We start from the raw sequence: 25,160 nt of genomic DNA on the forward strand, positions 1-25,160 counted from the left end.
ACAGAACAAAATGAAAAGTCTCCCATGTCTACCTCTTTCTACACAGACACGGCAACCATCCGATTTCTCAATCTTTTCCCCACCTTTCCCCCCTTTCCATTCCACAAAACCGCCATTGTCATCATGACCCGTTCTCAATGAGCTGTTGGGTACACCTCCAAGACGGGGTGGTGGCCGGGCAGAGGGGCTCCTCACTTCCCAGTAGGGGCGGCCGGGTAGAGGTGCCCCTCACCTCCCGGACGGGGCGGCTGGCCGGGCAGGGGGCTGACCCCCCCCACCTCCCTCCTGGACGGGGCGGCTGGCCGGGCAGAGGGGCTCCTCACTTCCCAGTAGGGGCGGCCGGGCAGAGGCGCCCCTCACCTCCCGGATGGGGCGGCTGGCCAGGCGGGGGGCCGAAACCCCACCTCCCTCCCGGACAGGGCGGCAGGCTGGGCGGTGGGCTGACCCCCCCACCTCCCTCCCGGACGGGGCGGCTGGCCAGGCGTGGGGCTGACCCCCCACCTCCCTCCTGGACAGGGCGGCAGGCTGGGCGGTGGGCTGATCCCCCCACCTCCCTCCCGGACGGGGCAGCTGGCCGGGCTGAGGGGCTCCTCACTTCCCAGTAGGGGCGGCCGGGCAGAGGCGCCCCTCACCTCCCGGATGGGGCGGCTGGCCGGGCGGGGGGCTGACCCCCCCACCTCCCTCCCGGACGGGGCGGCTGGCCGGGCGGGGGGCTGACCCCCCCACCTCCCTCCCGGATGGAGCGGCTGGCCAGGCAGAGGGGCTCCTCACTTCCCAGTAGGGGCGGCCGGGCAGAGGTGCCCCTCACCTCCCGGACGGGGGGGCTGGCCAGGCGGGGAGCTAACCCCCCACCTCCCTCCTGGACGGGGCGGCTGGCCGGGCGGGGGGTTGACCCCCCCACCTCCCTTCCGGACGGGGTGGCTGGCCAGGCGGGGGGCTGACCCCCCCACCTCCCTCCCGGACGGAGCGGCTGGCCGGGCAGAGGGGCTCCTCACTTCCCAGTAGGGGCGGCCGGGCAGAGGCGCCCCTCACCTCTCGGACCGGGTGGCCGGCCAGGCGGGGGGCCGAACCTCCACCTCCCTCCCGGACAGGGCGGCAGGCTGGGCGGTGGGCTAACCCCCCCACCTCCCTCCCAGACGGGGCGGCTGGCCGGGCGGGGGGCTGACCCTCCCCACCTCCCTTCCGGATGGGGCGGCTCGCCGGGCGGGGGGCTGGCCCCCCCACCTCCCTCCCGGACGGGGCGGCTGGCCGGGCGGGGGGCTGGCCCCCCCACCTCCCTCCCGGACTGGGTTGCTGGCCGGGCGGGGGGCTGACCCCCCCACCTCCCTCCTGGACGAGGTGGCTGCCGGGCGGAGATGCTCCTCACTTCCCAGATGGGGTGGCTGCTGGGCGGAGGGGCTCCTCACTTCTCAGACGGGTCGGTTGCCAGGCAGAGGGTCTCCTCACTTCTCAGACGGGGCGGCCGGGCAGAGACGCTCCTCACATCCCGGACGGGGTGGCAGGGCAGAGGTGCTCCCCACATCTCAGACGATGGGCGGCCGGGCAGAGACGCTCCTCACTTCCCAGATGTGATGGCGGCCGGGAAGAGGCGCTCCTCACTTCCTAGATGGGATGGCGGCCGGGCAGAGACGCTCCTCACTTTCCAGACTGGGCAGCCAGGCAGAGGGGCTCCTCACATCCCATACAATGGGCGGCCAGGCGGAGACGCTCCTCACTTCCCAGACGGGGCGGCAGCCGGGCAGAGGCTGCAATCTTGGCACTTTGGGAGGCCAAGGCAGGCGGCTGGGAGGTGGTTGTAGCGGGCCAAGATCACGCCACTGCACTCCAGCCTAGGCACCATTGAGCACTGAGTTAACCAGACTCTGTCTGCAATCCCGGCACCTCGGGAGGCCGAGGCTGGCAGATCACTCGCGGTTAGGAGCTGGAGACCAGCCCGGCCAACACAGCGAAACCCCGTCTCCACCAAAAAAATACGAAAACCAGTCAGGCGGGGCGGCGCGCGCCTGCAATCACAGGCACTCGGCAGGCTGAGGCAGGAGAATCAGGCAGGGAGGTTGCAGTGAGCTGAGATGGCAGCAGTACCGTCCAGCTTCGGCTCGGCATCAGAGGGAGACCGTGGAAAGAGGGGAGAGGGAGAGGGGAGAGGGGAGAGGGGAGAGGGGAGAGGGGAGAGGGAGAGGGAGAGGGAGAGGGAGAGGGAGAGGGAGAGGGAGAGGGAGAGGGAGTATGGAATACATTTTAACCACCATTTTTCTTAGTCTTTTCAATTACTGTGTGTATCTCCCATTTGCTTAAGGCTTCTCAATCACCTTTCTTGGTTGGAATAGTGAAGAATTAATCATGAGGATCAGGGTTGACGGAAAGGAATTGATGGAGTATCTTTTCTTCTGGCAAGCAATGCCAAAGGTAATGATCAATACTTCTTTAAATGTACCCAAACCAGGAAAGCAAGTAGAGAATTAGTGGTATCAATAAAATGATCATGTATAAAACATTTATTAGGGTGGCATAAAGTTGTCAAAAATTTTTCACTTTTTAAACTTCACTTTCAGACTTTTCTGAGAAAGACTTTGTCAGGAATTTTGGAGGAAGTAGTGAATGCTGTAGAAGAGCATGTCCCCAAGTGAGTCCCATAGAATGTTAAAGAGTAGACTGGATGTCTATTATTTGTGCCTGCCTTGAAGGCATTTCCTTCTGCTGGAAGCAATAACCCTCATCATCACTGGTCCATGTGGTTTGGGTGTGACTGAGGGCCATATGTACAGCTCCAGAGGTAGGCACTGGCTCAGGACTATGAAGTCAGTACATTCCTTCTCCCCAGTCTCAAGAATTGGTGCAGCAGTGACTATTGACCAAAGACAGTCCAGCGAGATTTCTCCTAGGCTCTTTTTGAAATTATTGAGGGAGGGAGAGAAACCCCTTTTTTCACCGGGGCTGCTGAAAAGAGAGAATGTAAGCTCAGTGCAGATGGTCATCTTTCTGCTTTGTGAAAGGAGCCTGTTTGAATGAAGCCAACACAAAGGTGTAGTGCCCAGAAATGGAGACAGTGAGTCTTCATGATACTGTCCAAGGCCCAGAGTCCTGCCAGGCCTAAAGCTAGCCCTGTCCTGGTCTTAAATAAAACTAATTTTTTCTGTTTTCACTAGTTTTTATTGGGCTTCTCTCACTCGCCACTTGGATCAATCACTTGGGATTGATTTTGGAGTTTTGGCTAATTGAAAAAGTGTGATGTGAAGGTCTATCATTAGACATGTGTGAGAAATCCTGGGCATATTAGTTTGGGTTGGCCCAGAAATAGACTCTGCAGTTGAATGTGCATGCTAGTAGTTTATCTGGGAGATGGGAGTGGGGAAGTAAGGAATGGAAGGCACCTGATTAAGGGGAGCTTCTCCAGCCAGCAACCACTGTGGGTGGCTGGAACTAACTTAACTGCATGAGGAAACGATAGGAGACAGTGTTAAGCATATGACTCTGAGTTATCCCTACCAAGAAGCAAGGGAGCTGTGATACCTCAACTCCCATCAGTTATTGCTTTAGGACTGTTCTTAGGTATGTGTTAATTTCTTGGTATTTCAGGCCTGCTCTGCAAGCAGTCAGAACAGCCTTCTAAGGCTTAGAGAGAGGGAGAGGGAAGAAAAGAGAAAGAGAGAGGGAGAAACAGAGACTTAAGACAAAGAGGTACAGAAGGAAGTCAGTAGGACGCAGGGGTGTGGGCTAAACAAAGCTGTGATTTTTTTACTTCAGGACTTCTCAGAACCTCCAGTATGCTAATGTAGATATTGAATATCCAAAAGTGAAGTTATGACATGCAATGTTTTCCAAATCTATTTCACCACAGAACCTTTGTTTTGTGGATTATTTTTGGACTTGTAGTTGTAGCACATACTTTGAGAAATGCTGTCTTAGAATATCCTGGACTTAAGGCATAACCGACTATAAAAATTCGTAGGAGTTGAAAACCAAACATCGTATGTTCTCACTCCTACGTGGGAACTAAGCTATGAGGATGCAAAAACACAAGAATAATACAATGGACTTTGGGGACTTGGGGAAAGGGCAGGAGGGGGGTGAGGGATAAAACTATACATTGAGTACAGTGTACACTACTCAGATGATGGGTGCACTAAAATCTCAGAAACCACCACTGATATGGTTTGGCTGTATCCCCACCCAAATCTCCTCTTGAATTGTAGTTCCCATAATCCCCATGTGTGGTGGGAGGGACCTGGTGGGAGGTAACTGAATCATGGGGGCGGTTCCCCCATGCTATTCTCGTGATAGTGAGTAACTTCTAATGAGATCTGATGGTTTTATAAGGCACTTCCTCCTTTGCTCAGCTCACATTCTTCTCCTTGCTGCTACCATGTGAAGAAGGATGTGTTTGCTTCCCCTTCTGCCATGATTGTAAGTTTCCTGAGGCCTCTCCAACCTTGCTGAACTGTGAGCCAATCAAACCTCTTTCCTTTATAAATTACCCAGTCTCGAGTATTTCTTCAGAGCAGTGTAAGAATGGACAAATACAACAACTTAACTCATTAATGTACCCAAACACCACCTGTTTCCCCAAAACCTATTGAAATAAAAGAAATTTGTAGGACTTTATGGCATCCACCTCAAAATTTTGAAGTAACCATTGGGTAAACTGTCAAACCTTTGGACAACAAGCATAATTATTATATTTAAAAAAATGTAACAGAGGCCAGATGCAGTGGTTCATGCCTGTAAATCCAAACAGTTTGGGAGGCTGAGGCAGGAGGATTGCTTGAGGTCAGGAGTTTGAGGTCAGCCTGGGCAACATAGTGAGACCCTGCCTCTCCAAATATAAAAAAATTTAGCAAGATGTAGTGTACATACCTATAGTCCCAGTTACTCAGGAGTCTGAGGTGGGGAAGATTGCTTGAGCCTGGGAGGTGAAGGCTGCAATGAACCATGATGGCACTATTGCACTCCAGCCTGAGTGACAGAGTGAGACCCTGTCTCGAAAAAAGAAAAAAAAATGACTATTGTAGATGATTCTATTGTCTTATCATTTGAAGGGAGAGGCAGCAAAGGCACAGAGTTTCACTCACATGATTAAGGCTGTTAACAAGTTTGTGCGAAGTCAGGACTAGAGTCTAAACTCAGGGTTCCCTCGTTCCCCTAAGCTGACTTTGTGTATCACGCATTTTAAATTAAACTCAAGGCTACGTTGGAATAACATTCTGTTCTGTAATCTTCCACATATGTTGCTAGTCTTCTCCACCACTTTTCTTTGTTGATAAGTATTTAACAGGTAGCAGAATCTTGGTTGTTTTTGTTTTGTTTTGTTTTTAAGCTCAGTTTTGCAAATAAAGGTCTTGGGCACTGTGTACCCTTTTCCTTGGCTGGCTGGCAGGCAGCCTCCATTCTCTAGACTTGGGATTTGCCCTGGCTTTGTCAAGAAGCCTATTTTTCTTCCCACTTGCATTTCTAGATCATGGTCATTAATATTCGTAAGCTTATGATGTCAGTGAGTCAGAGAGACTAGTTAGGTCAAGAACTGCAGTCATGAACTTGCTTGTGAATGATTTCTCGTACTGTTGAGTATGATGATGAACAGTAGTTTAATGTGTAGCCATATCCATTTGGCAATTACAGGCATCCTAAGATCTTGGCAGATGTGCATACAATAGGCATATACCCACACAAAGGCTTAGCATGCTGACTTCTGGTTACCCAGGATGCTTTGCCCAAGTAAGTGGGTTTTTATGTCCAGGGACATGGCCTTGGTTCTCAGATGGAGAGAGATAATGGGAAGGCATTTCTGCAGAAGATAAAGAACAGGGAGTTATTGTTTGTTCTTATCCTGTGTTCCTAGGGTGATAAATGGAAATGAATAGGGTTTTCTGCTGGTTATTTCTGACCATCAACCTTTTTATGCTGTCAACTATATGTTCTTATATATTGATGGTCACAAACTTGAGGTGTAAATCATTGAAGGTCTGTATAGTAAAGGCAGTAACAAAAGATGTTCTAGTAATCAGTAATATTATTGCCAAGCATGGCCTCTCCTATTCATTTCTGCTCATCCTCCAAGACAAAGGAAAAGAAATGCACAGTTCATTAGGTAACTAAGTTGTGAAAATAGTGCCATTTTTCTTGAAACAGTAATAGAGATTTAAAGGCTTGTTTTCTTTAAAATTGCTGGGTGAAAATATCTACAATGTACCTTTATTATGATTTACTTCTATGTACTATGTATAAATACCAAATATTTAACCAGCCTTCTCATTCTCTCATTTCTGGGAGTTCAAAATTTAGTACTAGGTTTTAAATGATATTATCTACATGCGGGGAAACTGTCTTAAACATGTTTCTTTATTATACAGCTCTGGCTAAAACGTGGGTCAAATTATACACACTGAAACATATTTCTATAGAATAAATTCTCAGTACAGTGTGATAAGCTTATAAGTGGTTAGTTTTATCATATAATATTAGTATTTTAATGGAATGGCTATTACCATTAGAAATATCCCTCAAGTTTTAGCAGTCACTCATATGGCCTCATGATGGTGCTTATCATCTGGTGAATACAAAAGTAAGAGAGAGACATGGTTTTTGCTTTCGAGGAGTTAATAATCAGTCTGGCTAGACATGTATTTCTGTGATAAATAGAAGGTAATAAAACTCAGATATCATCGAGGCAGTAGATTGTGTGATGTAGACTTTGAGAGAGATACGCATTTATAAGAAGGAAGACCATTGTGGGCTGAGGATGTTGAAAAGGACTTCTTGCAGGAGGGGAGGCAGACTTTATTCAGAATTTCATACCTCTGGGGCTCTGAATTTTTTTTTTTTTTTAATTTTGAGACAGAGTCTCACTCTGTCACTCAAGCTGGAGCAGTGGTGTGATCTTGGCTAACTGCAACCTCCGCCTCCCAGGTTCAAGCAATTCTCCTGGGTCAGCCTCCCAAGTAGCTGGGATTACAGGCACCCACTGCCATGCCTGGCTAATTTTTGTATTTTTAGTAGAGACCAGGTTTCATCATGTTGGCCAGGCTGGTCTCAAACTCCTGACTTCAGGTGATCCACCTGCCTCAGGCTCCCAGAGTGCTGGGATTACAGGCATGAGCCACTTTGACTGGTGGGGCTCTGAAATTTATTGCTGAGTTCTCTATATGCTCAATGCTTGTGGGTCCACATCAAGTCCAATTCATTTGAGCTTGCAGGTGGACCCAACGGGGCTGACTCTCCTACAAATATTCTGTTCACTTACCAAAGCAAGTGACTATTCAGACAGTATTTTGCATGGTATATCTTTTCTTTTCATATTACCTTTGGGTAGACACTACTAAAAGGTACAAAGACATGCTACACATTTTATTTTTTGCTTCAATCCACTCCCTTGAAAAGAAAGGGCTTTTCTCTAATGAGTAATGTGTTATGAGTGCTTTTCTCAAAAGAGTAGTGTGTTGTAGTAGAAAGAGCAATGAGGTTGGAAGTCAGGAGATTCAGATTTGAGTCCTGGTCCCAGCATTTCCTAAGGGATGTTGATCAGCTAATTGAACTCCTCCTAGTGTCAGTTTTCTCATCTATAAAATGGAAAAATATGACATACTCCATCTATCTCTTATGTTGTTGTAAGGATCAAAAGAGATAATGCAAGTAAAAATATTTTTATAACCTGCAGTACCTGATACAAATATGAGGTATTATTAATGCAACCTTAAACAAATACATCATTTTCCTCATCTGCAAAATGGAGACAGGAATTGTATCTATGTCATTGGATTTCTCTAAGTAGTCAATGGAATAAACCATTTAACATCTTCTAGAATCGGGCTGGGTGTGGTGGCTCACGCCTGTAATCCCAGCACTTTGGGAGGCTGAAGTGGGTGGATCACTTGAGGTCAGGAGTTTGAGGCCAGCCTGGCCAACGTGGGGAAACCCCATCTCTACTAAAAATAGAAAAAATTAGCCGGGTGTGGTGGTGTGTGCCTGTGGTCCCAGCTTCTCAGGAGGCTGAGGCAGGAGAATCGCTTGAACCCTGGAGGTGGAGATTGCAGTGAGCCAAGCCTGCTCCACTGCACTCCAGCCTGGGCAACAGAGCAAGACTCCATCTTAAAAAAAAAACTCTTCTAGAATACTTCATGGCAAATAGTAAGTACTCATTAAATCCAGAGATTCCAAAGATAAAAAAACTTGTGACCTAAAAAGACCCTTTAGATCTTAAAGCCCTCCAAAAAAGTTTTTGCTTGTAACATTTTCACTAGTCAAATTCACCTTCACCTTCAATGTTAAAAATGTCAACTTTGAGTGAGGTTGATCATTCGCAAAACAGTAGTTTTCTCTTTCAATCAGTGCTGTTCAGATCAAGCAGGCAAGCTGGTCATGTGGTTCTGCCTGGATGGTGCCAGCTGAGAGGGGGAATCAATTCTATCAGAGATTCTCAAAGTGTCAGCCAAGGTCTGGTCTTCTCTATTATTCATACTGTAATTTGACAGCATCCATACTTTAGTTTCTGGCATAAATTAATAATGTGATATTGAATAGATAATTATCCTGTTGAATACAAACCAGACATCACCTCATTGGTGTCTCAGTGAAACCATGGATTTTCTCCCAGGCACTTTGAGAAGGTTTTCTCAGGACCAAGTGGATGGACTTGGACCATCAGTGGTGAGTGCCTAGATAAACTGATGTCTGGATCAAAAAGTCTTTGCAGTTCCTTGGATAAGTCCTCCTTTGACCGTAGTTCTCTGTGAAGTGGCCAACAACAAAACAACAACAACAAAAATTCCATGGGTACACAGCAGGAAAAGCTAATCAAAATCAAACAGGGAGTTTTGAGGCTGGTTTCTCCAGAAGCCTAAATATCTTATGCTTGCATATGGTTCTCAGACCTTAGGTATCCATGGATATAGTTTTGTGGAGTGGAATTGATTTCTAAAGAGGAAAACCAGGTTTTCTGGGAAAGTGAAAGGCCCCAGAAGGCGTATAATTTTTCTCAAAATGAAGATAATTTTTGCCAGAAGAATCTATCATAAGAGAATATCCAGCTCTTCAGTCTTTATTTCCCCAAGGATGCTGCTTTTAGTCTTATAAACTGAAACTCACAGAGGGAGCTGTTTAAAAATTAGACTGGGGTCTGGTCAGATGTGGTCTGCTGCAGCTGGGGGTCAGTATATTAAGGGGCCTGTTTGGAAGGAGTGCATAGTTCTCCATTAGCCCTCCAGGTTTCAGGGTATGTCAGGTTCTGCTCACTTACTCTGTTACTTCCTCATCATACACACAGTGAAACTACCTTTCCCAGCCTCCTCTGCACTCAGGTGTGCACGTGACTGAGTTCTGGCCACCAACATGTGGGTTGAAGTACTATTTGCCCCTTCCAGTCCTGGCCTCTAAGACCTCCTCTGACTCCATGTTCTTCCTTCTCTGCACCCCTGACTCAGAAATGAAGCCCAGGGAACGTTGTAAGCTGTGAATTTGTGCAGACCTGTCCATTTGTGCAGAGCCCCAAATCAAAGGAACCTGGTTTCTGAATCATTAGTTGGAAGAGAGCTGCTTAAATGTCATGTGAAACAAATCTTTACTGTTTTAAGCCTCTGAGATTTCGGTGCTGTTTGTTACCGTGGTTGGCTTGCCTGTTTCATATGCAAGGGAAGGCAACCATCATTAAGCAGAACGTCATCTTCTCCCCTAAAGGGAAATGAATGTCTAGACTCAATTTAACAGTGCATTCTACAACTGCCACACTCCTAGTCTTGTAGCAAATATTGGGTGAGCACAGGAATCTTCTGGAGCAAGATTGTTAACATGTGAGTTACTTTTCAGGAGAAGTATTTCATGCAAACTCAAAGAATGTATTTGGATAACTCAGGAGGTGACCCACCCTACCCTACACATAAGTGAATTCAAATGGCTTGCCAGGTGTGCTTTTAGGAGTATTTTCCCAACTTTCTTCATCAGTTTTCCAGAATACTTAAAAATCCTCATCATGAGAATCATTAACCAGAGGGTTAGAAAACTACCTCAGAAAGTTCCTGTAAAAATACATGTACGTTACCTGGCAGAGGTACCAGATTAACCAATTCATACCTATTAGTAACACCTAGTATCTCAGATTCTGAGAAGAACATACAATGTTAAAGAGATGACACAGCAGTGAGATGGAATTTTGATGGAGGCAGAGAGGGTGAGGCTAGATGGAAATGTTTAGAATGAGGGTACTTACCACGGGTAAGGAAGATCTGGTTGGGAGACTGTGATTCAGCTGCATTCTATCCCTCTAAGCATCTCTGAAGGAATTTAGAGATCTTGTAAAGTCTGTTTGGATTCAAGCCTAGAACTGATGTTAATATTAGTTGGACTAATCTCAGCTCATTCCAAAAATGGTGGATTAGAAAAATAAATAATCATATGAAAAGTTTTTCCAAAATAACATGTGTGTCATAGCCTGATACTCCTCCTCACCATGCTCTTTTTCATCTGGCTCCTCCAGCTTCAGCAGTTCAGCATCAACCTTCAGCTTCTGGAAAACGCCTGTCTCAGATAAAGCTAAAAGAAAGAAAGAGGAAAAGTAGTACTCTATCGCCTGAACTCAGAACTCCTGATTTCAGGCACCTGTGAGTTGTTAGCCAGTAACTGATATGCTCTGTGTTCTTGAGTTTGGTGGTAACCTGTATGTATCTGTCTTGCTTACCCACGTAATAAAGCTTCTATTTTACATTAGCCCCCAGCCATCTTTTATTAGCTAACTACAGACTGTGAGCGCTTTGAAGGCAGAGACATCTTCAATTACTCCGTTGTCCTGACATACAGCACTTGTACCTGACAGGCAGTGAGGAAATGTTTACTTAATGAGCTAATCACTTATAAATCCTCACCTTTTATTTTCCTTCTTCACTGGGAGAGAGCCAGGCGACTACCTTCACTAAATGCTATTTCCCCACAAACATATTTCTCTGAAAGACAAATTCAGTGAAGCTGAGAGTCGAGAGTGATTGTAACACATTCCTCCTGACTTGATTTTTGCTGGATGTACCAACTGATTTCCACTGGCTGCAGTCTGATTTTTTTTTTTTTTTTTTGAGGGCTGTGGCATAGGTAGATGTTTATTTTTCTGGCTAATGTGCATATTCATTTTGTGTTTGCCATGGAAAAGACTCCACCTAATCTTTAAGGTACAAATGTAGTATTCAGTTGTATGGAACTCACTAAAATGCTCTCTGGATTTTCTAAACCCTGTACCCCCAGGTTCTGTTGTGACCCTGTCTTCACTTCCTTCTTTGTAGGCCTTTTTCCTTATTCCATGTTCCTCAAGGCAGACTAGGGGAGTGTGGCAGACAGGACATGTTCAGCTGTGAGTGGGAAAAAAAACCCAATGAGAAGTGGTGTAAACAGTCTAGACATCATTATGTCAAATTGTAAGTTTGGAGATAGGGTAGTTGCAGGGTTGGTTCATCTGGAGTTTCAACCAAGTGCAGCACCTGGGTTATTCCCATCTTTCTGCCCTGCTATGTATAGCATATTTGCCTTTGTCCTCAGACTGACATCTTTCCATGATTGCAGGAAAGCCGCAGTGGCTCCAGCCATCACTTCTTTACCAGCCATGCTGTGAGCAGAAAAATGGGCTTTCTTCTCACACATTTGCTTTCAAGAGTAAGAAAACTTTTTTTCAGGCTGGGTGAGGTGGCTTATGCCTGTAATCCCAGCACTTTGGGAGGCTGAGGTGGGTGGATCACCTGAGGTCAGGAGTTCGAGATCAGCCTGGCCAACATGGTGAAACCCTGTCTCTACTAAAAATACAAAAATTAGCCGGGCATGGTGCTGCGCGTGCCTGTAGTCCCAGCTACTCGGGAGGCTGAGGCAGGAGAATTGCTTGAACCTGGGAGGCAGAGGTTGCAGTGAGCCAAGATTTTGCCACTGCACTCCAGCCTGGGCAACAGAGCAAGACTCCATGTCAAAAAAAAAAAAAAAAAAAAAGAAAAAGAAAAAGGAAAACTTTTTTCAGTAATCTCTCTACAGATCTTCTCTTAATCTTATTGGCTCAAACTGGGCCACATGCCCACCCTTAAACCACTCACTAGAAGACAACTGGAATTACTACGATTAGCTTAGATTCATTAAGATTTATCCTTGGGAATGGGGAGGGTCCCTGCTTCCTTTGAAGCATAAAACTGGAGTTGTATTATCAAGGAAGAGGGGAGAGGAGGGCTGCTGCAGGAAGCAAAGGGGATATGATTGCAGGCTCCCTGGGAAAACTTTGACTTCAGCCAAAGGCCAGGGCAGCTCCCAGTGGGACCCTCTGCCTTACCATACCATGGTAACTTCTCTCCCTTGGGCTCAGTCACACAGCCTGTTGTGGGGGGATGGTTTCAGGATTTAACTGTTCCACCACTGATCATCAGGCATTAGTTAGATTCTTATAAGGAACATGCAACCTAGATCCCTGCCCCCGCAACCACATACAGCTCACAATAGAGTTCGCACTCCTGGGAGAATCTAATGCTGCCACCATCTGACAAGGCTGGACATGGTGGCTCACAACTGTAATCCCGGCACTTTGGGAGGCCAAGGCAGGTGGATCACCTGAGGTCAGGAGTTTGAGACTGGCCTGGCCAACATGGCAAAACCTGTGTCTACTAAAAATACAAAAGTTGGCTAGGCATGGTGGTGGAGGCCTGTAGTCTTAGCTATCCAGGAGGCTGAGGCAGGAGAATTATTTGAACTCGGGAGGTGGAGGTTGCAGTGAGCCAAGATAATGTCATTGCACTCTAGCCCAGGTGACAGAGCAAGACTCCCTCAAAGAAAAAAAAAAAAAAAGATGACAGGAGGTGAAGCTCAGGCGGTAATGCTCACTTGCCTGCTCACATCTTGTACGGCCTGGTTCCTAACAGGCCACGGACCAGTACTGGTCTGTGGCCTAGGGTTCGGGGGCCCTTGTTTTGCTTGCCTTACCAGTGGGATGACTTGCCTTACCAGTAGACATTAGGGCCCACCCCAAGCCTCAGGATTCCCCTAGGGGGCAGTTATAAGGTTTTTGTGTGTTTTTTTTTTACCAAAATTTTATTAAAACTTCAAGACAAGAACAGAAGTTGAAAAGTAGGAAATGAAAATCTTGTCTTCCCTTATGGGAATCCTACTCTTCAGAGATGCCACTTAAAATCTTGCTGTTTATCGTTCTAGACTTTATAATGGCAGGTTTTAAAAAAATATAATCAGGGTATGCTTAGGGGAAGAGGCGACATCGTTGTAATTAAATACCCTGGGCCTCTCTGAGTAATGGTTCCCTGGATTCTCTAATCCCACACTGTGCAAGCCACTGAGGGCCAGCCTAGACCTTAGCAATGCTCAGAACCAGACCAGAGGATATCTCTCTTGGACATCATACAGTGACTATTCAACTTCAAACACCAGACAATGATGAGTTTTTCCAGGACATTGCACCCACTTTTTAAAATAAAACATATTAGTGTTGTTATAAATCAATGGAATATGGTTCGTAATAGCAATAATGCCCTTGAAATCTGTTAATCTTGCCATTGAAAAACGGTATGCCACAGCATTTGCTGCCCTTGGCTTCACCTTGGGGTATTAACTAACAAATCAGTTATTAGCCAGTGGTAATGACCAATTTTCGAGAGATGATTGCTTAAATATCGCCCACCTTGAAAAGAGGATTATTACTCAACCAAGAACTGAACTCTTATTTTCGACTCAGTAGAGCTAATGATCTTTTCTCACACCATTGTGTCTCCCTCCTCCAGGTCCCCCCACCCAACCCCCCTTGCCTCATCTGCTTTCTTCCTGGTATGAGGTGTGTGGGGATCACATGGTTACATAACTGCTTCCCTCTCAGCCTCAGTGACTTGAGTCCAGGAAAAGTTCCATATTTAATATTTATTCACCAAGCAGCAGTGGATGAAGACAGATGGTAATGAAATCAGTCTTGCTGAGAGTGACCACAATGATAATAGATTCTTTATGATGTCCAGGAATTCTGGACTCTCAGTCTCTGCTTAAATGCATGTTGGCGCCAACTCTGTCGTCTTAAGCCTTAGTATTCTTGTCATCCTCCTGACCTCTCCTAGACCAGAGCAGGCAGGCTGTGCTAAAGACATCAATCTGTCGTTCTCCTCATATAAATGCTTTAAACACCTATAGCCACAAATGACTCACCAGCAGAGATTTTTTCAGAAGAGGAAAAATGAGAAGATAAAATAAAGGCACCTCTGCAGCCCTGGTGGAAGGGCTGGCACTGGTGTTTGGGCTCGTTTTACATGTGCTGCCTCCGTGCCTGTAACTGGTCCTGAACAGCCCAGGTTACCCATCTGGACTTGCTGGGGATTTCAGAATGCCTCCTCTCCGACATCATTTTGTTGGCCTGGAATGAAACTGGGAGAGAGGGTGGGATAGGGAAGAAAAAAGGGGAAAAGGGAGACATAAAATGAAGTAGAGTTGGCAAAGAGTCACGCTCCTGTCAAATGAGTAAACTCAGAACGCTGATTGCACTAGAGATAGCAATGTCCTGGGTCAAGCAGAGCTTTTTTTTTAAGCAATCTGGCAGCCCTTTTTAGTAATAGGAGGTAAATCATTCTGACGTTCCTTGCTATCCAAAGCATTAATCATGTTGAATTCCTTTGTTGTTCTGGGGTCTGGATCAACTGTAATTCTACAGGAATTCCATTGTAATCTAGTATTAATTAATCTCTGTGTTATATAGAGTGGTGCCAAAAACCTTTCTCTGCATTTGTTTGCTTGTACATCAGTTATTAGCTTTGTGAATACCTAACTCTAGCTGGGGAACAGTTACTCCTCTCTCTCGCTCTTTTTTTCCTCTCAGTCTTGGAAATTGTCATTTTCCTTGGGTAGGAACTAGGGCAACTCACATATGAAGGAAGACCTTGCCTTGTTACACGAAAGCATTAGGAGGGGGTGGGAGGCAAAGATGGTGAGAGGGCTGATTACAGTCCCCTTGTGGTTTCCACTCCAGCCCTGCCCTTCCCAGCTGTGTCACTTTTGGGCAACTTATCTAACCTCAGTTTCCTTATCTGTAAAGTAGACATTATAATTGTTCCTACTGCCCAGGATTTTTATGAAGATTAAACAACAACCAGCTCTTTCTTCGGTGACAACAAAGGCTGCCCAGGGAGTGGCTACGTTTGATGGGATGGTCTTCAGTCAGTGACGCTGCAGGAGTCTTCCTTCCAGGACGTAGGGTCTTGGGGTAGAACATCACTAGTGTTACTCCAACTTGAAGATTTTGAGTGTTTGCAGGAGAAACCATGTGTTACTGGCTCCAGGAAACACCTGCCTGCCTCTCAGCTCTTCCCAGAATATGCCTAAGCAATAATAGAGGGTCAGAGGCTGAGATTCTTGGTTTTTCAGTGGTAAATAATGAATGTTGCACCAGCTGCTGGCAGACTCTGAAATCTTCTGTTTTAAAATGCAGAAGGAAAAAGAAACACAATAAAAATACCCAATATGCATTTATCTGGTACATCATCTTTAAATAGCTCCCTTCAGATTGCAAAAAAGGTAACTCTATCCTCCTTCCTGGCTGGCTCTCTGCATCCTGCCACAAAACAGGGCTATCGGCCCTCGATTTTGACCTGGTATAAAAAGCAGTATATTTTTATGACCTGGTAACAGTCACATTTCTACACCATAAAATATTAAAGCAGGCATGACAGTGCCTTTAAGATCTTTGAGGCAGGTGCTATCAAAATGTGCCCCTTTATTATTTATTTATTTGACTCTTTTTGTATAGTGAAGCTTAAATGCTTTTCAGGCCAAATAATTAAATTCCATTATGGAGAGCGGGAATTGTTGGCGAAATATACTCACTCTCGCTATTAGATCCTTGAGTCCCCAGCGGAACTCCTTGGAGGGGAGTAAAAAAATCTGGCTTATATTTATATGTAAGATATGCAGTATGACATATTGGGCCCACAGGAGTGATGCTACATGAAAAAACAAATAGGGAGGGGACTGCTAGAGATCCTTCTCTCCTGGCCAGCAATCTCCTAGAGCAGGGGTCTGCCAACTATGGCTTGTGGGCCAAATCTGCCCATTGCCTGTTTTTGTACATCCTATAAGCTGAGTATGGTTTTGACAATTTAAATGGTTGAAAAAAAGTAACAGAGGAATCATATTTTGTGGCATGAGAAAACAAAATTAAATTAAAATTTAATTGTACATAAAAAAGTTTGACTGGAACACAGCCACACCCATCATTTACATATTGCCCGTGGTTGCCACAGAGAACGTAGGGCTGCAAAGCCAGAAATATTTACTGTCTGGCCCTTTACAGGAACAGCTTGCTGAACCCTGTTCTAGAGGAATTTGAACTTGGGCTCTGGAAAGGATAGCACTGGGGCTAGCCGAGTTCAAGATCCTTTATGCTGTTGATGCATTTGGATGTTGACTTTGATTTGATGAACCTGATTGTTTTTTGAAATGGACACATAGGCCAGTTAAGGGAAGAGGACAGGCATGCCCTAAAGTAGTTTTTGGATCCCATAACCCTCCCCTTCAAATGCAGCTCCTGGGATTGTATACTGGGTGACGTCCTTTCCCTCTCTCTGCAGTGTGTTTCTTTATATCTTTTCCGCCTCATCATCTCCATGACTGTTAACCACGGTTAAGGCATGACCATCTCCCCTGTTTTTGGGCAAAAGTCTCCAAACTGGTCTATTTCTATTCCATTTCAATAAGCAGTTCCTCCTCCACATAATAGTTGCAGCAATGTTTTAAGAAACAAAAACAGACCATATAACTTCCCTCAGATGGATGTGCTCCCTACTTTAGTCAAGTTTCTGCTCAAATGGCACCCCCAGGGAAGCCTTTCCTTGCCCACTCTTTCTAGAACAGCCCCCACCTCACCCCATCACTGTTTATGTTGTTACTTTTTTTTTTTTTAAACTGTGTGCATAGCTCACTGCAGCCTAGGCTCAAGTGATTCTCCTGCCTCAGCCTCCTGAGTATCTGGGACTGCTGGCACATGCCACCATGCTTGGCTAATTAAAACTTTTTTTTTGTAGACACAGGCTTTCACTTTGTTGCCCAGGCTGGTCTTGAACTTCTGGCTTCAAATGATCCTCCTGCCTTGGCCTCCCAAAATGCAGGGATTGCAGGCATAAGTCACCACACCCAACCTTGTTACTCCTTTTTATTGCTGTTCCAGCATTTGCTATCATCTTATATTATCTGAGTTGGTTCATTGGGTTACATTTGGTTTCCCCTGCCAGAATGGAAGCTCCATAAGAGTAGGTACCTCGATCATCTTATTCATTAGAGCATTTCCAACATCTCACGAGTTCTCAAGAAAAGGTTGTTAAGTGAGTGAATAAATGGATCAATCCTCCTGGCATAGGCCATGCAGTGTTGGCATCACCTTCTGCCTGTCTGCTTCTCCAGCGGTGTGTTAGCTTTTAAAATTTCTATATCCTTGCTCTCAAGGAGACCTGCGACTAGTAGGAGACACAGACATTAAACACTTCTTGGCATTTCACTTTCCTGCCATCTGCACCCTTCCTCCTGGATCCTGTTGTCTTTTAAGGCTAACCTGGTTATTTTCCATGAACCCACAGAAGGTTGAGAAAAGCTTCCTGTGTGTGGCAGACACTGTCAGGCTCCTCTCAGATCCCTTTGGATCCATTTCACTCTCCTTCCCCTGATTGCTTTTGCTTCTGTGACCTGCTCCAGTCACTCTCTTCAAAGGACACTTTTGGGCAACTGAAGTGGCTTTGCCCCAAATCTCAGATAGGTGGAAATGCCTATGGGTTTACCCACCAGGAGCTGTTCTTGGTGAACAGCTGACTTGTGCAGAGGCATAAAATCCCAGCTTCCTTACCTCAAATGCAGACAAACTCTGAGGTACCCAACTTTCACTCCCGGGTTCTCTGTGGAGTTGGGTTGAAGCTGCTCTCCATGGGAAAAGGCCAGAAATCAAGCCTTTGCTCAGCTTCTCCCCCTTTCCTTCTTCTCCCTTACCAATTTCTCCTGGGAGCATTTCCTTAACAAATCTCTTGCCCACATACCTTCCTCTCTGAGTCAGCTTCTGAGAAATCTCAGGTAACACACTCTGCTTTTGCATCATAGAGAGGCACATACACATTGAATCTAAAGAAAGTACATAATGGGAATATCAGCCACTGTGGCAGACCAGGGTTTAATATATTTTTTGGTTGGTGGGTGGAAAGCATGAGGCCTAAGACAGGAGGACTTTGAAGGACCATGAAAATTGAATCATGTTGGTGATGTACTATTTTGAAAATATGTTAGGCTTGTTCTTGGTAAAGGAATCGCATAAAAAGAGGAAGCTAGGAATGCCCTTATTTGAGCAATAAATGTTAAAAAGAAAATAAAAGTAGCATACATTTGGTTTTAGGGGATGGCAGAGCAGGAGTCATGGGGGGAGAAAGGATGATTTTACATTTAGGATGTTCTATGTCAAAGTCCATTCTAGCAGATGTGCTAAGCTCTCCTGTCATCATTACCGACATGCCAACAAATCTTTTCATCCTGCACATGCCGGCAGCTTATTTAAGATCATCGGGCCCAAAATGACATGGTTTTTGTCTTCCACCAGATGGTTCAATTAGTCAAGATTCTGAAAAAGCCAACTGGAACATTCTTTTAGCCCCATCTATTCAAGTCAGCCAACACTTCAAAGCTGAGTGGGTGGGGATTCTTAGAGCAACAGATTTCCCAGCCCCAAGGCATCAGGGTTATTACTTTTTGATGGGCTCCTGGAGGGCTGTAGGAGGCTGCCAATGCACTTTCTCCACTGGACAATGCCAACACCAGAAGAAAATGGGGAGAAGAGCTTCCTTTCTGTTGGACTGTTTGCAGTGAACAACCTGTTAAGGACTTGTCATGGAAGAACACCTTTCCTGTTCTCCTGCCACAACACACTCCAAGTCACATAATTGTGTTGATTTTGATTGTCTAGTATCTTGGTGCTACCTGGATACCTTTGCTTGAATTATACATGGAATTAGTTCCACAGTTCTTCCCCTGCAATTAGCATATTAATGTGGCAGATTGATAATGCTAGAAGGATGGATGCTTGAACACACAGGCTGCCTTCTTCCAAGAGCTCCGACTAGCAGCCCTGTTTTAGAGTGAACCTCAGCACATTGGCACGAAGGCACAGGGTTTAAAATGTAAAAGGCATCATCTAGATCGTTTTTTCTGGAGGAAAATGAGGGCTTTCATTGATGACATGAACTGATTCAAGGGAAGTTTGTTGGGCCCATATGCTAGAGACTGATGAAACAGAACAATTTTTATTACAATCTCATATTTTAAGGAGGCAACTTGGTGGTGGTGAGAAAAATGAGAAGAATCTGTGCTTTCTAGTCAATAGACAGGGGTTCAAATCTTGGCTTTCCTACTGGGTATAATTTGGATCAAATGCTGAAACTCCCTGAGCATTAGTTTCTTCACTTTAAAAAACTGGGAGAGAAATAGCTTCTTGGCAGGGGAATTAAATTTTAAAAAATCTGTAGAAAGTGTTTAATACAAAGTCGGCCCGTAGCAAGGGCTACACAAATGTTCTCATTCCCTTTCTTCTCCCCAAAGACACAGAGCTAATTAACGGCAAATCTGGTTAATGGCAAATCTGGTCTCTAGTTTTTCTGACTTCTGGTTTGGTATTTCTTCTACATCATCTTTATTTGTTCCATGATTTCTAGTTATTCTGAACAATTTTATTCTTATGAGTGTGTTGATGAATAGCATAGCCTGAGTGTAAACATTTGAAAATTATGAAGTATAAGATGGGAATTAAACATTACTGTAAAACAGGACTCATGTAGTCATATTTTCCAGGAGAAATGAGAAAGTGGGGTGGTTTATTTCAGATACAGAATAACAAAAATGATTGATAATGGTAAAATTGATATTATTTAATAAAGTCAACAAATATGTATTGAGCACTTGCATTAATTTGGCACTGGAGGTGACTCGGAGCTGATTGAAGCAGATATGGCAGATACAGTCCTGTGTTTAGCTTATGTAAGGGGGTGGGTGGGGTCAAGAAGGATTTGTTCTTTAAGTAAACCCTGATTCATTTTATTCCCTTTGAGCTGTGAAAGATACAGCTAAACAGAGGTAAAATAAAAGGAAGCTCTAGTAGACACAGCTTACAATCAGAATATGGGACTCACGAGAGATAGTAAAAGCTGAAAATGTAGCTTTTAAAAATATTTAGGAAAAGGCAGGGTGAGGTGGCTCACACCTGTAATCCCAGCTCTTTGGGAGGTTGAGGCAAGAGGATCCCTTGAGCCAAGGAGGTTGAAATTACAGTGAGCTGTGATCATGCCACTGCATTCCAGCCTTGGGGACAGAGAAAGATTCTCTCTTTAAAACAAAAGTTAGGAAACAACTTTGGTGATAGATAAGTAGCTGTAAGGTGAAAGAAGGATATTTTGGGGGATATTTCCAATCTTTGAGGATAGCGTTAAAGAAGACAGACCTGTTTTCATACTTCATTCTTTTAGCAATAGGTTGGAGTAATAATAGCTTCTGTTAGTGAACACTTACTAAGCACCAGGTGTTGTGCTGAGTGTTTCGAATGCATTATTTCAATCTTCACAAGATGGGATGGTAAGTTTTAATATAATCATTTTTACAGATAAGGGAAGTTGGAGTGCTAGGAGAGGTTGATAAAGTGACCCAAGGTTAGCCTCAAGGTTCAGATTCAGGCATTCTGACTCCAGAGCCCAGGGCATTCACGTCTCAGCCCAGTTTTGAAGGAGACACACCTGGTAGGCTTAGTTAGCTCTGTGCTTCACAACCATGCACATTGGGCAATTACTGAATATCTGCATGATTCAGTTCCCTCATCTGTAAAATGAGTTTTGTCCCAGGGTTGTGCTGAGGATAGAACGAGATAATATTAATGAAAGCCAAGCGGTGAATCTGCCAGGCAGGTAAGGTGATCAGCTGTCCCAGCCTTCCGGGGACTTTCCCATTTTTAAACTTTAAGTCTTGTAGCCTTGGAGACTCTTCAGTTGTGGGTAAATCAGCACAGCTCGTCACTTCCATGCAAGTCCCACTCCCACCTGCAGAATATCTGGGCAAAGTGATAATAGATTTTGGAGAATAGGAAGCAGCTCAAGGAGGCAAATGAATTTCAGCTGGTGTTTGAAGCGGCTGTCAACTCTCTTGGGCTGAAAGGCATCAGGGAAATTCTCCCTGATAAAGCCTGTGAGAAAAGTGGGGGAGTTAGGCAGAGTTTGGGAAACAGGATGCTTGCCAAGCCGCGGTGCTAATGCTTCGCGTCTGGAAGCCTCTGATGCACATTCTCTTCCAGGGTGCTCAGAGCCTAGGGATGACTTACTGAATTAAAGGGGAGTTGGAGGGGGAGTCCAGGTGGCAAACTCAGCCCTTTGACATTTTGAGATACAGCTTTCCCCATTTCCCCTTTTATGGAACAGATTTTGGTGGATTTGAATCTGACTTTGCCACTGACTAACTGCATGATATTGGGAAGCTATTTCACCTCTTCCATCTTTAGTTACTGCATCCATAAAAAAGGAATAATGAGAATCCCAACCCCCTATGATGTGCTTAGGATTGAATAAGAAATTGTGCTTGGCATGAAGGAAGCACTCAATTGTTGGTTACTGCTATTGCTACTACTATTACTAGTTCTACTTAAATTAATCTACTAGGGTAGCATTGTCAAATTTTGCAAGAAACGGTTTAGGCTTCCTGGTTAAATTTGAATTTAGATAAACAATAAATATTTCTCAGGACAAGCTTATGCTAAAAATTATTCATTATCTTAAATTGAAATTTAACTACGTGTTCTGCGTTTTATCTGGCAGCCCTGTGTTACGTAAAATAACTATTCTGGTTATATCTCAGATTTGAGGGGTTTCCCAAGACCCAGGACTTTTAGTTTACAACTGGAATAGCCACAGACAAACAGGCATGATTGGTCACCCCATTAAGTCTGGTAGCTGTTTAGATGGTCACATTTGAAACTTAAATGATGGTAACAGGCACTCTAATGATACACACTCAACATAAACATACACATGCAATGTTTTACACACATTTTCAGGAATTTCTTGGACTTTTTGAAGCCTATTCATGAGTTCCTGGTTAAGAACACAAGCTCCCCCAAATCATCCAGATTCCAAATACTTATTCTTCTAGCAAAACTTGTGACGATCTTATGAAGAGACTCAGGAAATAGGTGGTAAGGGATCTGTGGCCTACTAATCACTTCCAAACTGAGCTTTCAGTAGATTAGAACATTGATCAATAAAATGAAGATTAGAGCATATGTCTATGTAGCATAAAATGAGGCAGACTCTGTGTTGAAATTAATTCACTTAATTAATTCAGGCCTTTCTTCTAAATCCAATTTAAGGTCACAGTGATCTGGTTTGGTGGTTCATATTGATTGAATTGACTGAACTTATTTACTATTCCACTATATGAAGAATTGAGGCAGGGCATGGACCTATCAGAGTCTGGGAAATATTACAGAAAAATTGAAAACTGTATATGCTTGCCTAGCTCTTTCTCTTTTTTTTTGGTATTTATAAAATATAGTGAAATATACATACAAATGACTGAATGTAACAAATCAGGACAGTAAAAAGAGTGTTAATAAATAGCCAACCACATATTCACTAACAGCTTAAAAACTAGAATATCATCAATAATTTTGAAGACACCTCTGTGCTGTTTATTGTCACTGTTGTACAGTGCTCCATTGAATACAGACATCCAACCTATTTATCCATCATATCATTGATGGACATTTGAGTTGTTTCATGTTTTGTCTTTATTTTTCTGATTACAAATAATGCTATCAACATTCTCAACATGTTTTCCTGGTACACATGCATTGACAAGAGCTGCTCCAACATGTACATTTAGGAGCGGAATTGTTGGGTTGGAGAACAGATGTATTTTCTACTTGATGTTGATTGTTTTCCAAGGTGTTTATGGAAGTTATAGCCCCACCAGCAGTGTAGGGGAGTTCCCATTGCTCCACATCCTCACCAGTGCTTGGTATGGTCAGGCTGGTTAGTTTCTGCCTATCTAGTAGATGTAAAATAGTATCTCACTGAGATTAAGCTTTTGTTCTTATTACCTATAAGGTTGAAAATCTTTTCATATGTTTATTGCTATTCATTGTTTCCTTTTGTGTGAAATGCTTGTTCATGTCTTTTGCTAATTTTCTCTTTTTTTTTTTTGGTCTTCTGCTTAGCTTTTTTGCTTATATATGTAGCAAATATCTCTTTCCGGTTTGTGAATTTTCTTGCCACTCTCTATAAAGAAGAATTTGTTAACTGCTTTTGCCTGTCATATTTATAATTACTTGTTCAGTGTCTGACACTCTGAACTTCCTGTAAGCTCTATGAGGACAGATACTGAGTCTGTCTCTGTCCCCAGAACTAATGCAGTGCCTGACCTACATAGTAGGTATTTGATAAGTATTAATCTAGAAATAAACCTGCATGTCAATGTATTGTATAATAGGGAGGGGTTCTTTTCTTTTTGGTTGTTGCAGTTTTTAAACTGCCATTTACAGAGGAAGGCAGAATAGGCTGGGTGGAAAATCTTTGTCATCTAAGCATGATGAAGACCATGGGATCTGGGGTACCATTGCTGCTTACTAGCTCTGTGACAATGAGCAAATTAATTAACCTTTCTGTGCATCAGATCCTTCTTTGTAAAATGCTACCTATCTCATAGGATTGTTGAATTAACACATGTAATATAAGGCACTTAGAGCAAAGCCTGGCACAAAGTGAGCACTACATTAGTGTTTGCCGTTATCATATTCCTGCTGAGTAAAAACCCTGCTGAGGTTTTCTGATTACAAGTTTGAGAACTGGAGTCAGAGGGTTCTAGTTTATTCTGCATGACAGAGGGGCAAAGATCTGAAATTATGGGGGCAAGCTGGGTGTTGGGTGGGGAAAGAGTTGGGTAGGATACTTTCTGGGGATGGGGTGCCTGAAAAGGGATTTTGAAAACAGACTGTCAACTATGAATTAACACTAGCAGAAGCCTTCTAATTGGATGTGACAGGAGCAGTAGCATAGTTAATGAAAACAAAAGGTTAAATCAGGATATCATAAAAAACACATTTATATGTTTTATTTTAACCTGAGACACATAAAGTATGTGTTCTTTACTCATCATCTGACATCTGACCAAGGTCTGTTTTCTGGCCAGTGTCTGCTATTGGAATTTCTTGCAGCAGGCACTCCATCCAGAACACATTATCTATGAATTCTAGTTTTTACTTTTTTTAACTGGAGCACCACCTTAAAAAAAACTTGAGAAGTAATCTCAGGACAGAATCCTTCCAGAAGTTTACTCCTATCCCCTTATCTTTTATAGTGATCCTTTTTCCCCAAAGATTGAATCTGACAGTAATTTCTCTCTAAGCCTGTTCAAAGCATTCAACTTCATTTTGATAGAAACGAGAGCTGTATTTTTGTACTTCTATTTTTGTCTGCTTGTTTATACTGAATTGAATTACATAATCACCAGACCAGCACAATTGCCACAAGCGAGTTGGGGCATCAGACTGGGGCATCGGTTAAAAGCTGTACAAGGTCACGGGTAGCATGGATTCATCCAGTGGGTCAGTCAATAGAGGTCATTCAATGTGACTTCTCATGTAGCTTGCTGGAGGACACACACTGTCTTCTCTCTGAGATCTTCAGTTAAATCCTCATTGTTCACCATTAGCTCTCTGAGTGGATTCTTTGGGAGCAACCTGAGGAGGGGCTGAACTTTACATCTGGGTCCCTTTAGTGGATAGCAGAGATAATCTCCTGGACTTGGGAGCCAGGGAAAAGCAGGTAAGAGAGACTAAGCTCTTGGAAATTACAGAAATCTTGGGGGAGATATAGGGCTTCCCCCATACCACAAGAAGTGGGAATTTAAGGCAATCCTCTTTAGATTTAAAGGGAGAAGTCCCAGATGTCATTATAAAGAAATAAATGCTTAGATGTTAATTCAAAAGGAAATTCTCCTGTATCTTTTCATAGATGTTTGCATGTTATGAGAAGACCAGAGAGAGATGACTTTACAAGTTGCACTTTTCTGTGGGCAGTGGATTCTCTTGACAGGAGATCAGTAGTTAGGCCAAGTTTGTCTTCTTTGTTGTCTCTGTATGCCTGAGGCTCAGCTTAGGAGGGGTTTGGGGTGGG

This window comes from Gorilla gorilla, chromosome 4 (assembly GCF_029281585.2).
Source record: "Gorilla gorilla gorilla isolate KB3781 chromosome 4, NHGRI_mGorGor1-v2.1_pri, whole genome shotgun sequence".
NCBI lineage: Eukaryota > Metazoa > Chordata > Mammalia > Primates > Hominidae > Gorilla > Gorilla gorilla.